General features: G+C 50.0%; 1 protein-coding gene and 1 non-coding gene across 6 annotated transcripts in view; one reads left to right on the forward strand and one right to left on the reverse strand.

Moving 5' to 3' along the window:
- The window catches only part of Ccdc149 (coiled-coil domain containing 149), a 90578-nt gene that overhangs the window by 73823 nt on the left and 3041 nt on the right, over positions 1-13714 (reverse strand). The gene's annotated exons all lie outside the window — the stretch shown is intronic.
- On the forward strand, positions 830-981 carry LOC120892478 (small nucleolar RNA SNORA67). The gene has a single exon (XR_005737195.1). It is a non-coding gene; the product is annotated as a small nucleolar RNA SNORA67 (small nucleolar RNA).

Raw genomic sequence — 13714 nt, forward strand, 5'->3', positions numbered from 1 at the left:
TCTCGGCTGTATCGACCACGGCCTGCACCCACGGCCACGGCCTGCACCCACGGCCACGGCCTGCACCCACGGCAACTGCAGCTGCCTCCAGGGCTGTGGGGAATAGAGGAAGGTGCACAGGTAAAGCATCCTACGCAGCCAAAGTGCTCGACTCTGTATTCCCCTGCTCTTTCAAATAAACCACAAGTGGAGACTTTTGCGACTTTCCTGTCATGAGTGATAATAATGAGAGCAGGACAGGTGGAGCATCCCTCATCCAAAATGCTTGGGACCAGAAGTGTTTCAGACTGGGGGCTTTTATCAGTTTTGAAATAATTATGTATACAGGAGATATCTTGGGGATGGGACCCAAATGGGAACCAGATTCATTCGTGTTTCATGTCTGCCTTAGGCACACTGCATGAAGATAGTTTTATACGATATATTAAATAATTTTGTGCATGAAACAAACTTCGTGTACAAAGAACCATCAGAAGGCACCGTGTAGATTCGTGTCTGCACTCAGAGTCTTGTATTTTGGATTTCAGATTGGCGTGCTCAAACTATCATGGCAATCAGAGTGGTGGTTGTAGTATTTGTGGTAGGAAAATCCCCACAAACCAAACCAGAAGAAGGGGAAGAGGAGAGGGCATTTCAATGGGCATGGCCAATGCCAGCATCCTGCTAAGGCTTGGCGGCTCAGCACCAGGTGGGGTGTTTCTGGGAGATGCGTGGATTCATCTCCTTCTCTTCGATGTCTTCACAATGACTCCAGCCATCAAATCAGCTACTTTCCTTGCTCACCAACATCGTCTTAAAAGAACCTCTCTCAAACTCAGGTGTTCAAATTGTCCAATGAAGTCCTCTCTTATCTTTTAAAAGTGGCCTTTTCACTAGTGCCTCTCAGGAAAGTAGCAACTTGGAAGAAGACCTGCATGCCTAAGGTCTTTGGGAGACACAGGATACTTGATTTCTTTTGCCTTCCTTTGGCTGCCTACTTGCATATGTAAGTCCCTCTGGATGGATCATGTCTCAATTCACAGGCTGAACTGGCCATCCTTCTTGACCCAGGCCAGAGACACTGATGTGCAGCAGGTTTCTTCAGTCATCAACTGTGACCTCCCCACCAACAGGGAAACTACAGCCACAGAACTGGTGGAGGTGGGCGTTCTGGCCATAAGGGTGTGGCTATTAACATGGTGACAGAGAAGACAGAGGACTCTTTGAGACACGGAGACCTTCCACAACACCTCCATTGAGGAGATGCCCCTCAGTGCTGCTGACCTCATCTGAGAGGGGCTGTCCTGCTGCCTAGCTGCAGCCAGGGTTCAGTCCTGGGAGTAAGGAGCAGCTGGAAGGGGGAGGGAAGGGGGCCCAGGGACGGGCATCGTGTCATTTTTCCTTTCTTTCTTTCTTTTTTTTTTTTTTTTTTTGAATGAATGTCACTTTTTGAGGTAAAAGGAAAAAAGTGGCTTTTCCAGAAGGCAGCTGAGGAATGGAATGAGGTAGCTTCTAGAACTTGCTCTCCCACAGACACCTCACACCAAGGGCTGGGACGTCGGATGCCCATTCAGATACACCCAGGGATGTCACGGCAACACACCGAGGCACATCCAGAGACACTAAGTGAGCCAGCCCCTGTCCCTGCAGCCTGTTCTGCTGTCACACACCTGCACTCCTGACAGGGGGAGACAATGCAGTAAGTGTCCCTAAGACATTGGCTTCAGGTCCAGCAAATGTGCGGTTTGTCAACATCACAGAGTCCTGTGCTGCCATTATGACTGACGAGGATGGTGACAGTAAGGGTAATGACGGCGACAATGATGGGGATGAGTGACATGGAAATGGTGTGATATTTATTGCTGGGTAGAAAAAACAAATTTTAAGACAGCAAATTGGAACAGAAATGAGAATAACGGTTCCCCCTAGGGCAGGGGGACTATGACGAAGGGCATACAGAGCCCTCTGGGAAGCTGAGAATGTTCTAGACCTTGATCTGGATGGTGGTCACACTGGCCCAGACATATGTAAAACAGGACTGAGCTGCCCACTTAAAATGTGTGCACTCACAGTCTGTATTTAGCCTCAATACCAATGGAGAGCTAAAATAGCCTGTACTATAAAGTCATTTTTAGAAAGAGTGGCCTGACAAAACGGGGATTGTACATTTGAATGTTAACAGCATTCAGTTCTGAGTAGTGAAACTACAGACTTTTTTCCCTTTAAACATATCTGTGTTTTCTAAATTTGGAGCGTGTGGTGAATTCATATTACGGTTTAAAGTTTAAATCCACCACTACCCAAGGAGCTTATTATCTCCAGGCAACACCTTCGGCCTCTCACTTCTTCCCAAACCTTCCCTCATTCGCAGGCCAGGCCCTCAAGGGCGGCCCCCCAGCTGCCCAGGGAGACGCTCTGAGGTGGAGTGAAGCAGGTAGAGGGGAGGTGGACTGGTGCTGTGAGGCTCTCTCACTTCCTGGGAGACACTGCTCATCAGAGCCTGTCATCATCTGCCCCGGCCAACGACAGCACAGAGTGTTCTGACCGTCCCTTTGGGATAAGGTCACATCTGCAGGGATCCTAACCCCACTGTGGCTCAGCTCCCGGCCTCTCCTGAAGTCTGGACAGGAATCTAGAAGCAGACCCCAAAGTCTCCCTTTTTAGCTTAAATTCTTGGATTTAGATCCGAGTCAGCTGGAAGCCGACCGAGGAAAGGCGTCTTCTAGCAGCAAAGGCTGTCACCTCTTCATGGAAATGGGTGCAGAGGCCCAGCCGAGGCTCCCAGCATGTGACAGAAGTTACACCTGGCTCTCCACCTTCCATCTTGCTGAGTGACCATAAAAGGGTGTTTCCGTCAGCTCTTTCCCTACGTGACTAAGGATCTGACCAGAACAGCTGTGGAGGAGGCAGGGTTTATCTGAGGGCTCACGGTTTCAGAGGCCTTAGTCCATAAAGGCCGGCTCCGTTCCTCGGGGCTGGAGGTGAGGCTGAGCATCGTGGCGGATGTGTGGCAGGGGGAGCAGCTCACGTCACGGTGATCAATAAGCAGAGACTCCACTTGCCAGATACAAATCTATACCCCAAAGCCACGCCCTAATCCCCACCTCCTCCAGCCACTCCCTACCACTTCAGTAACCACTCAGTTAATCCATATCAGGGGATTAATTCACTGATTGGGTTAAGACTCTCACAAGGACGCTCACACCCCAATCATTTCTCCTCTGGACCTTCTTGCACCATCTCACACGTGAACTTTTGGGGGACACATCCAAACCATAACACAAGGGCTCTAAATTTCCGGGCACTCTGGAAACACTCTGGATTCCCGTTTGTTTATCTATAAAATGTAGACACGACCACCTGCTCTGTGTCCAGCCTTCAGAATGGTACGAAGGGAACGTAGAGGAAGGTGACAATGTCCCCCCAATGGATTGTGTCCCTGACATTCGGCAGTGCCAGGGACATAGCAAATCCTCTTGAACATCAGTTGAGGAAAGACAAGTGTAAGGAATTATTTTTATTACTATTTCTCACGATGAGAAGGTGACCACAGAAACCCAAGAAATCCCACAACTTCTTTGCAAAAGAGTCAACCGTGGGTGGCAGATGAGCTTTGGAGCAGGCTTAGCTCCGGGTCAGGAGCGCAGATGAAGAAGCACACGCTCCGTCACACGACAACGCAGGTCTGATCCCACAGAAAGCCCCGCTTCGTAACCAAGTCATTTCCCACCCGCAGCCTCTGGCTTTTTTCAGGCGTCTATCTGACACCCTGAGGTTCCCGCTCGGAAGGAAGGAGAAGAAGAGAGGCAGCGAGGGCCTGTGTCGTGGTAAACTTATAAACCCGCTGGGCTTATTAAACAGGGATGTGGCTGGCTCCCTTTGAAAGATCACAACCTGTATTTTGAGAATCAGAAGTTCTGTGGGATAAAAATTGAGAATGAGGGGACTTTGGAGAAAGAAACAGATGAGAATGTTGTTTGGGAAAATTTACAAAGGGGGGACAGTTTTTCAGTTCAAGAGTTCAAATGAGAACCCTTTGGATTGGGGATTCTTTGAGATTTGGTCACTCCACACAGGACACTGAGCCAGGCCCAGCGGGAGGCTCCAATGAGCCAGCTGCTCCTGCTCTGAAGCAGCTGCAGGCTGGACGCGAGGCAGGAGCACGGGCAACCCCAACACGGGTGGCCCAGGACCCGTGGTCAGAGGCAGGGCTGGACGGATGCCCTGCGATGGCAGGAGGGGAACAGAGCTGTCAGATGAGGGCAAGGCAGTCGTGACTGAGCCTGGAGAGAGCAGTCAGGGACAGTGAGAGAACAAGGGGCCACCTGAGGAGAGGCCTGGAACGTGGAAACCCAGGCTTCACACTGTGAAGTCTATTAAGGGGTGATTCAAAACCCCAGCAAAAGAAGAAAGCAGAGCAGTCGGCAGATGAAGAGCAGAGAGGGTACCAACAGGAAAGGGCAGAACAACGTGGGCGAGAGGCAGGGCACAAAGTTGGGAGGTAAACAGGAAGTTCTCGGAGATGCTGGGGAAGAGGAAGTGGCCCAGGGTTGATGAACAGGCGGTGAGCACACCTGCGAGTCTGGAAAAGGAGACTGCTGGGGAGGAAGAGGTCGCAGGCCGACCCCGCAGACTCACCATCCTGGAGCCAATTAAACAGCAAATTGGAACTGGCTAGGAAAAGGGAGTCCCACCCCTGCCACCTCCAATACTGCCCTGGTGGTGGGTCTGCAGATGGCAGAGCAAGCAGGCCGTCAATCTGTGCCTCATCAATATGAATTTTCCATGGCATCAGGTTGACAGCTGGCAGGTGACACATCCCCTCCCTCTGGAGGAACATCTCTGGAGACCTGGGGAAGGGTTTTCCCAAAGTCAGGCAAAGACAGGAGGCCCACAGCGGGCTGGGGCCTTAAAATACAATTGACACACTCTGCCTCGCTTTATTGTCACCTTAACCAAGATACACAGGCAGGTAGGATTACCTCCACTGTACAAAGTCCAGAGGAGATAAGGCCTTCAACGTCAGGAGCTCAGTCCAAGACCACGGAGCTCCCGGGTAACCCAGAGCACTGGTCCAGGAAGCTGGCCAGGATAGTAAGCATGTACCAGGGTCATTTGGACAAAGAAGAGGTGGACAGCAAAATCAAGTGGGTTGAAAGTGGATAAGAGCAAGGGGCAGAGATGCAGGTACAGATGGGTCCTGTGCTCTGCACAAGCTTTTCCCCACCCTGCCCCTCACGTACACCCCTGGAAGACCCGTTCCCAGCCTAGAGCACCTACCCACCTGCTTCCACTGAACACATACAATCACACCATCAGCCTCCTCCAGAGTGAAGGCCTCACCCACGATCCCAGATCCTTCTCTACTGCTAACAGGACATTCTCAGTCTCCCCATCAGAGGAAGGTCATCTGAGAGTCCCCCAGCAAGTCCTGTGTTTTGCCTCCTGCCTATTTCTATTTTCTCCTCTAAATCTCCACTTGCTGAAATCAAGCCCAAACTTCCTGGACCCAGTGCCACATCCATTCAGAACCTTCCTCAATCCCCCAATCTAAGTCCACCTCCCCTCACCTTGCAGAGCCCTGTTACAATACCTGTCCTGGGGCTGTGGTCTGATGCCTGTCCTCTATCACCCGTGACTGCAGACGCCTCCAGGCCGACTGTGCTGCAGAAGGCTCCACACCCAAGGTGCTCAATGCCTCTGGCCCACTGAAGGCCGACCCTGCCCTGAGACCCACTCTGCCCCACCCGTGATACCTAGGTTGCCCTTCACTCCCCTTCACAGCAACCAGCCACCTGGACCAACGATGGCGGATCCATCCTCACTGCCCCCTATCTTTGTGCCTGGCCCTAATCAAGCTACGGGAGGACAGGCACATCCTGGAGTCACCCTCCGCAAATGAGGATGTGAAATCGAGGTAGAAACTGCAAATGGGCCGGAGGAGGTTGCTGTGGGATGCCACATCTGTGCCCTGCCTCAAGTCCTGCTCCTCTTGAGCCACAGCATGAAGCTCCGTCATTCCAGAAATCCTGTCTCCTGTCCCTCCACAGGCAGTCCCAGTCCCTTCTCCTCGGAGCTAACGTGCGCAGGAGGTAAGATCCACACTCAGAAAAGACGCCGTCCTTCCTCGGGCCGCAGGTGAGGGCTAACCAGGTAGGGCTTTAAGGAAAGGTACAAGATAAAGAGCTGGCCTCGAGCTTGGCGGTCACGGACAGACGGCAGGAAGGCTGGAGAGGGCTGAGGTCAGGGAAGAAGGGGGAGACTCGCCCCAGGGGAGAGTATCCGGGTGTGAGAAGAAGATGGAGGCCAGAATGCATGAAGGACCAGGGTGGCCGAAGCAGCTAATGCAGGAGGGCACGAAGAGACAGAAGGCAGACACGGGTCAGCAGGGTCCTGGGAAGCCACGGAGGTTTCTGAGTAAGAGAACCTGTGAAAAGTGTTTTGTTTCTGTGTTTCAAGGTGGCTTACCTGACAAGTTGTACAGAGCACAGGCTGGCTTACAGAAGGTCTCATTCCCTGGGCAAAACTAGGATGTTTGCTGCAATAAAACAGCTCAAGATCAGATTAAAACGGAAAGACCTCAAAATAAAAATCGACCAAAGGTTTGTGTTCCACGGGAAGCAGGGGCCGCCTCCCCTGGGGCCATTTTTCCAAAGGCTCCATGGAGAGTCACATACTGTCCACGAAGCAAATCTCTCTTGTCATGAAGCACCCCACGTCCCAGTCTGGTTTTATTGGTGGAAAACCAGGCACTGAGTAAGACGCGTCATTCACTCTGGTCATTTTCATTCAGAGACGAACCACAGTCCTCTCCTCAGCTTCAGCCCATGTATTTTATTCAATGTGAAACTCACTAAATTAATTTTTTTCACATAAGAAGAGTAGAAATTGTCAAATTTAGAAGCACATATGCGAATTTCCCTGCCCAGGAGAGAACATGAATCCCATTAGTTAAAAATAGCGGTTGTGCTCACTCCCCGCCTTTGCGTGTTAATTTTCATAAACTTACTCTGAAATTAGCCTGCCACTAGGAAGATAGCTGCTCATCAAAAGTGCTCCCAGCAAGCACCAAGCTCGCCTTGCAAGAGTTCAAGCGATCCCAGAAAACTCAGAACAAGGCAACGTTCTAACAGCGTGAGTCCTGTCTCGCCAGACTCACTGATCCCCAAACTCCTGCCATCTCGAGGACCGCCACTCTCCAGCGACCCATCCAGGGCCATCTTGGACTCACTTTAACCGTCCTCCCAGTCCAGCTGCCTAGGAATCCTGAAGGGGTCTTCCTTTAAGATGTCTCCCCCATTCTCCTCTTTTTCTCTATGCCCCCTGGTACAGAGCCCCCTTATCTCTTCACTCCGATTCCCACAAATTCACCTAACCTACATTTATTGAGTACCTAGCACAGACAAGGTAGTGCTGAGGTTACAGACTAATAGCACATGGTCTCTGCTCCCAGGGAGTTCGAGATCTTTTGGGTCCAGTGTGGAAACAGGCAAGTTAAGGGTGACATGGACAATCACAGCATACGTGGCATGACTGGGGCACAGTGAGGCTAATTGAGAATTTTGATGGTGGCAGAAAAGCGCCAAGACGGGTATGGCTCCTCCTAACCTGCCTTTCCCTAATTCTTGGCAATCAACAATTGTTTTTATATCCCACTGCCTGGCTCAGTGTCCTGCAGAAAGTAGAAGCTCCAAGACAACTGAGCCCAGCGGAAACAGGTCCATCCCAAGGGCTTGCCTCAACCTGCTGCTAGCCTAGGAAGCTCCTCTCTGCTCCTCGGGACACCCTGCTGTCTGGCTTTTGAACTCACTCACCACCTGGCCCACCCTGGCTATCCCACCTCGATTTCTACTACATGAACACCGCCGTTCCTGCCCCCATCTAGAATGATCTCTCAAAGACCAACCACCAGCTCGGGGCTCATGCCCACTTCCAGTCATGATCTCCCTTACCCTCTTTAGCCAGAGGGAAGAGACTCATTTTGAGAAACTGATGTGACTCCATTTTTAAAAATAACTAACTAACTGCAGCTTCTACCTCAAAGCCTGTCCTAAGGAAGGGAGCGTGACCCTTGTCCTTGGAAAAATCCACAGAGCCTTCCTAGGCACATAACCACCCTGCTGAGTTGATTGTCTGCAAATAATAGGAGAGATCTGCGGTGCCAGGTGTCCCTGACTCAGTCAGGCTAGGTGAAGACCCATAGCAACCCCCTAGCAACCACCAATCAGCATGAGACAGGGAAATACCTGGGATACCAGATGACCTCCAGTAGTTTATGGTGGTTGATAACACATTGGGAAACCATGTAGTTCAGCACGTACACCCCTCATGGCCTAAACCAATCAGTTCAAAGGAATCCCCCTCTTGTACTAACCAATCACCCCTACCCAACTTGTTCCCACCAGTGAATGTGCTAGTCAATGTTAAGAGTTGTTGTTTGATTTTCCTGCAGTATGGAATGATTTGCTGTGTGATGTTGTGACGCATAGAGTATCCCCCCAAACCTATAAAATCTCACTGAACAAAGAACCGGGACTCACTCCCTGGTACTGCTGTGTCGGAAATGGTTGTGAGTCCAGGCTCGAGCTTGCAATAAAGACTCTTGTGTGATTGCATGGGATTTGGCTCCTGGAGGTCTATTGGGGGTCCCACAAATCTGGCATTACAATTTCAAGATCCACTTCTAAGAAGTTTTCCACAACGCTTAGTCACCAAATGCATGTGTGCACACTCCCATATCTGAGATCTGTTGTTACTATTGAGGTACGGGGTATTTTCAATCAATAATAATCACAGCTAATGGAAATGAATATGTTAAAGACTGTAGCCCATCTTCCCACCTCACCTCCATCCCCTGTCCCCCTGCCCTATTTCTCCCAGTGCAGGCCTTGCTCTAAGAACCAGACATTCTGTTTTCCTGTTCCACAGAAGGGGTAGTTCTGCAGAGCACAACTAACAGGGTGACCACCCCGTTAGTTTTGAAAGTCATTAAGGTGTAAGGGCATAAAAGAGTCTCCTCTGTGCCCCCTCCATCAGGACCCCCCAAAATACTGGAAAAGATATCCCAAGTTCAGAAAAGGGAAGAGTCAGAGGGCGAAGAGGACTTGGTTACTAGTCTCTAAGAAGGAAGCCAAGCCTGGCCCCACAGGTCTGGGGTGGGAGGGTAAGGAGTACAAGGAGCATGGCTAAGCTGTTGGAAAGCTGTCGAGCTGGGGAATTGGAGAGGGAAGGATAACGTTCTGTGTAGCACTGGCTTTCTGTCTTGGATAGCCATCTCCCCTATGTCCAAAACAATCAGGCTTCTTGCCAGGTGCAGCAGGCCTGCTTGTAACCCCAGCAACTTGGGAGGCTGAGGAAGGAGAATCCCAAGTTTGAGGCCAGCCTCAGCAATTCAGGGAGACCCTTGACAATTGACCAAAAACCTGTCTCAGAATGAAAAATAAAAAGGACTAGGGATGTAGCTCAGTGGTGAAGCACCCCTGGTCCCATTCCTAGTATCAAAGGAAAAAAAACATAAGGCTTATTGAGGAACAATTAATAGAGAAACACTGAGTCCTTTTAGGTGTATAGTCCTTTGGCTTTTAACAAACGTATATAGCCATGTAACGATCAAGAAATGGCGTGTCCCTCACTGTCGGAGGCTCTCCCGTCCCTCTCCAGCCAAGGCCTCACCCCCCCCCTGCCCCCTGCCCGCCGCACCTAGGCTGTGGTTTCTGCCTTTTCATTTTAACTTCTCAAGAATTACTGAATATGCATATGTTCAAATCATGAAATTATGTGTTAAATCTGTGACGTTCTTATGTATTAACTATACCTTAATAAAGGAGGTTTTAAGAAGACGTATGACAGACACCAATCAATACAAAACAGCCACTCTTCACAAACATTAAAACAATCAATTATGCATGAATCCTCTACCCTGTATCCCTCAAAATGAAGTTACTGGGTGGTATGGAGGTTGTTTGGAGGACAGAAGGGAATAAACTCTCCTGGCTGGAGAAAAAAAATTCATATAAATGGAGTCATACCAGAGGTGTGATTGACTCTGGCCTCTTCCACCCACCCATGTCTTTATGGCCCACACACTGAGTGAGGGCAGCTGGGGCTGTTTCCAATCTTCAGGGCTCATGAGTCCAACAGCCATACACATTCACACACAGGTTTTTGTGTGGCCACGTGGCTTCATTGCTCTCCAATCCTGCCTACGAGTAGGACTGCTGGGTTGTTTCGGTGAGTGTACATTTGACTTTATCAGAAACTGTCAAACTGAAGTGGGCGCAGCAGTGCACCCCTGGAATCCAGCGGCTCAGGAGGCTGAGGCAGGAGGATCACCAGTTCAAAGCCAGCCTCAGCAACTTAGCAAGACACTAAGCAAACGAGTAAGATCTTGTCTCTAAATAAAATATTAAAAAAGGGCTGGGGATGTGGCTCAGTGGTTAAGTGCCCCTGGGTTCAATTCCCAGTACCAGACAGAGAGAGAATGGAAATCTGTCTTGGAAAGTGATACTATCCTCTGTTCCCTCCAGCAGTGTAGGAGACTTCAGCTGCTCTCCCTCCCTCCTTGCTTGTTTTCCACCCAAGAGGTGTGTCCCGGTTTCAATTTACACTTCCCTGATGTCTGGGGAAGTCCAGCATCTGCTCCTGGGCTTATTTACCCTCTGCACCTCTTCTTCAGTGCAGTGTCTACTTACCTTTTGCCCATTTTACATATTAAGTTGTCTATTTTCTTATTACTGAATTGTGAGAGCTCTTTATATATTCTGGATACTTCCTCCCAATATGTGACTTGTCTTTTTTTAACAGAGACTTTCAAAGACAAGTAACTTTTAATGTCAATAAAGTCTGATTCAAGCTTTTCTTTCTCTGATGCAGTGTGTTTTCTGTGTCCTGTATGCTCTTGTGACTTTTTAGTAGACCTCTCCCAGACAGAAGCTGGGTGCATCCAGCTAAAGGTTACATTTTCTCACCTCTGCCACAGCTGGCCATGTGACTGTGCTCAGACCAATGGGGTGTGAGCAGAGGTGACAGGCACAGCCCTCCAGTCATCCCTATTAAAGAAAAGCCCTGGCCTTGGACTCCCCTTGCCACCCCTCTAGCCCTGTGCTGAGACCCAAAGGTGGTGGGCACCCAAGTTCAGCCACTCAGATGAGGACCACACCCTGAGCATGATGGGAGGTGACATGAAAGAACCAGAACTCTGAGATGAGACACCTCCCAGAGCACCACGCTGCCACGTGGAAGAGACAGCAACGCGGATGTATTTAAGCCACTCTGCTTTGGGGGTAGGCACCTCAGACTTTGCTCTAACGTATCCATCCCTCCTCCTTAGGAGGTGAGAAACATTCCCCATCCCCCGGACCCCACCTGGCATGGGACGCACCCAAGTAGAAAACTGCACCGTCTCCCAGCCTTCCCCACAGCTCGGCAGGACGGAGGAATATCAGCCCTGGAGCAAGTCAAGGGCAGCAGAACAAAATGAAAAAAGAGCCAAGTTCCCCGCAGGGCCACGAGGGGCAGCACGTCAATTTGTTCTTCATTCACCCGAAGTGACATGGACTTGGGGATTGACCGCCAAAGGGCCAGAGGGGGGCAAGGGAGGACACAATGGTGACCTTGAGTGACCAAGACAAAACACGGGACTCAAGCAAGGAAAACACGGCTGAATGGAAAGAGCCCAGGCTGGATGCGCGTCCCCAGCCCCGAGTCCCGCTCAGGACCCCCACACACCCGCCCTGGAGCTGAAACACGGCAGAGGTGGGTCTCCAGTCCAGAACATTCCCACCTCTCTTGCGATGAGAACTTGCAATCCAGATGAAGGTTTAATGTCAAAATAAAGAGGTTTTCATTCCATGTTCACCAGCGTGCGTGTGGGAGGGCTCACGCCCAGGACCAATGTCACCTGCCAGGCGCAGGCTAAGCGGGGACAAGCAGGACTTCATCTGACCTCACAATCCTGGCACCAGGAGGTGGGTTCTTCTACTATTCCAATTAAAAATGAGGAAAATGAGCTCAGAGCATTGCATGGGGCAGTGATATTCCCCAACATCCCCTTCTTCTGGGAAAATCACCCTTTGGTTTTATTTGGGCGGCTATCCCATCCCCCCACTGGCAGCCTGTGGAGCCTGGGCAGGCTCATGCCCATCTCCAGGCCCACGATGGTCAGATCACTACGCTCCTGAGCGATTTCTTGCAAGAGAGGTGAATCCTCTAAGGGGTTTTGAAAGGAGTAACCTGGAGTTTTATGGGATCTGCGAGACAGTCTCATCTTCCCTCTGGACTTGAACTTGAGATGATGGGAGGCTGAGACTAAAGCCAGGAAGGAGACCCCTAAATAGAGGAAAACCATCCATTTGAAGGCTGGATCCCGTCGTGCTCCATCATGGAATTATGTGCTAGCTGTTTTAGCTCTATTAGTTTCTTAGGGCCGCCATAACAAATTACCACAAACTGGGTGACTTGAAACAATATAAATTAATTCTCTCATACGCCTAGATGTTAGAAGTCCAAAATCAATGTGTCACCAGAGTCACATTCCCCAGCGTAGCTCTAGGTGGGGATCCATCGGGTCTCTTTCTAGCTTCTGGAGGTTGCTGGCGATCTCTGGCTTTCCTTGACTGGCAGCCGCTAACTCCAACCTCTGCCGCTGTGGTCACATGGCCATCCTCCCTCCCTGTGTATCTTCTCATGGTCTTCCTTCTGCATCCCAGTGTCCAAATTCCCCTCTTCTTATAAGGACACTGGTCAGTGCATTAGCACTCACCCAGTAGGACCTCATCCTAACTCCAGTACAGCTGTTAAGAATCTATCTCTAATAGGGTCATCTTCACAGGAGTGGAGGGGGCTTGAACATAGTTGAGGGAGGGGGCACAATCCACAGCATCGGCCAATAAATTCTTTCTGAAATTACCCACTTTGGCTTGGATTTTTGATCATTTGAACCAAGGAAAAGGCAGAGTCAAGAGGCGTCCCCAGGTCTCTTAATATCTTCACAGTCTAAGCCAATGGTTGAGAACTAACTCTGGGTTTTCAGGGTTTTTTTTTTTTTTTTTTTAACCAGGGATGCACTCAGGGGCACTTAACCACTGAGCCACATCCCCAGCCCTTTTTTTGTTTTATTTAGAGACAGGGTCTTGCTAAGTTGCTTAGGGCTATGTTGCTGAGGTTGGCTTTGAACTTGTGATCCTCCTGCCTCAGCCTCCAATTGCTTGGATACAGCTGTGAGCCATGGTACTCAGCTTGGGTCTGACCACAGAACTGAACTCTACGCCTGCTCCACCCCTCTCTGCCAAAGGCGGGGGCTTTACTTAGGGCCACCCTAGGGTCAGCTGTCTTACAAAGACCCTATGACAATTGCACCTAGCATGCTCAGGAAAAGGAGATCGACTGCTCTCTAATTAACTAACTAAAATTCAAAGAGTAAAATTAATTTAGCCATTGTCCGTCACAGGGTGGGAGGCTTACAGGTGACTAGGATTTTTATCGTGGAAATATGAAGTTATTGATTGCATAGCTGCATTTGAGATCTCTCCAATTTGGAAAGCTCACCTCAGGTGGTGAGAAGAGCGTCTGCCCCTCCCTAGACATTTAATTTCCAGAAGAGAACACCAGCCGGGCCTCGTCCACACGCATGGCCGAGTTTACTTCGGGGCCTGAGAGAAGGCTGTAATTTCAGCTTGTTATACGAAAAATGTGAAAATAAAGCTGATCTCTGTAGGATCGTTTTAAATGAAAACTG

The sequence above is a fragment of the Ictidomys tridecemlineatus genome, chromosome 9 (assembly GCF_052094955.1).
Source record: "Ictidomys tridecemlineatus isolate mIctTri1 chromosome 9, mIctTri1.hap1, whole genome shotgun sequence".
Taxonomy (NCBI): domain Eukaryota; kingdom Metazoa; phylum Chordata; class Mammalia; order Rodentia; family Sciuridae; genus Ictidomys; species Ictidomys tridecemlineatus.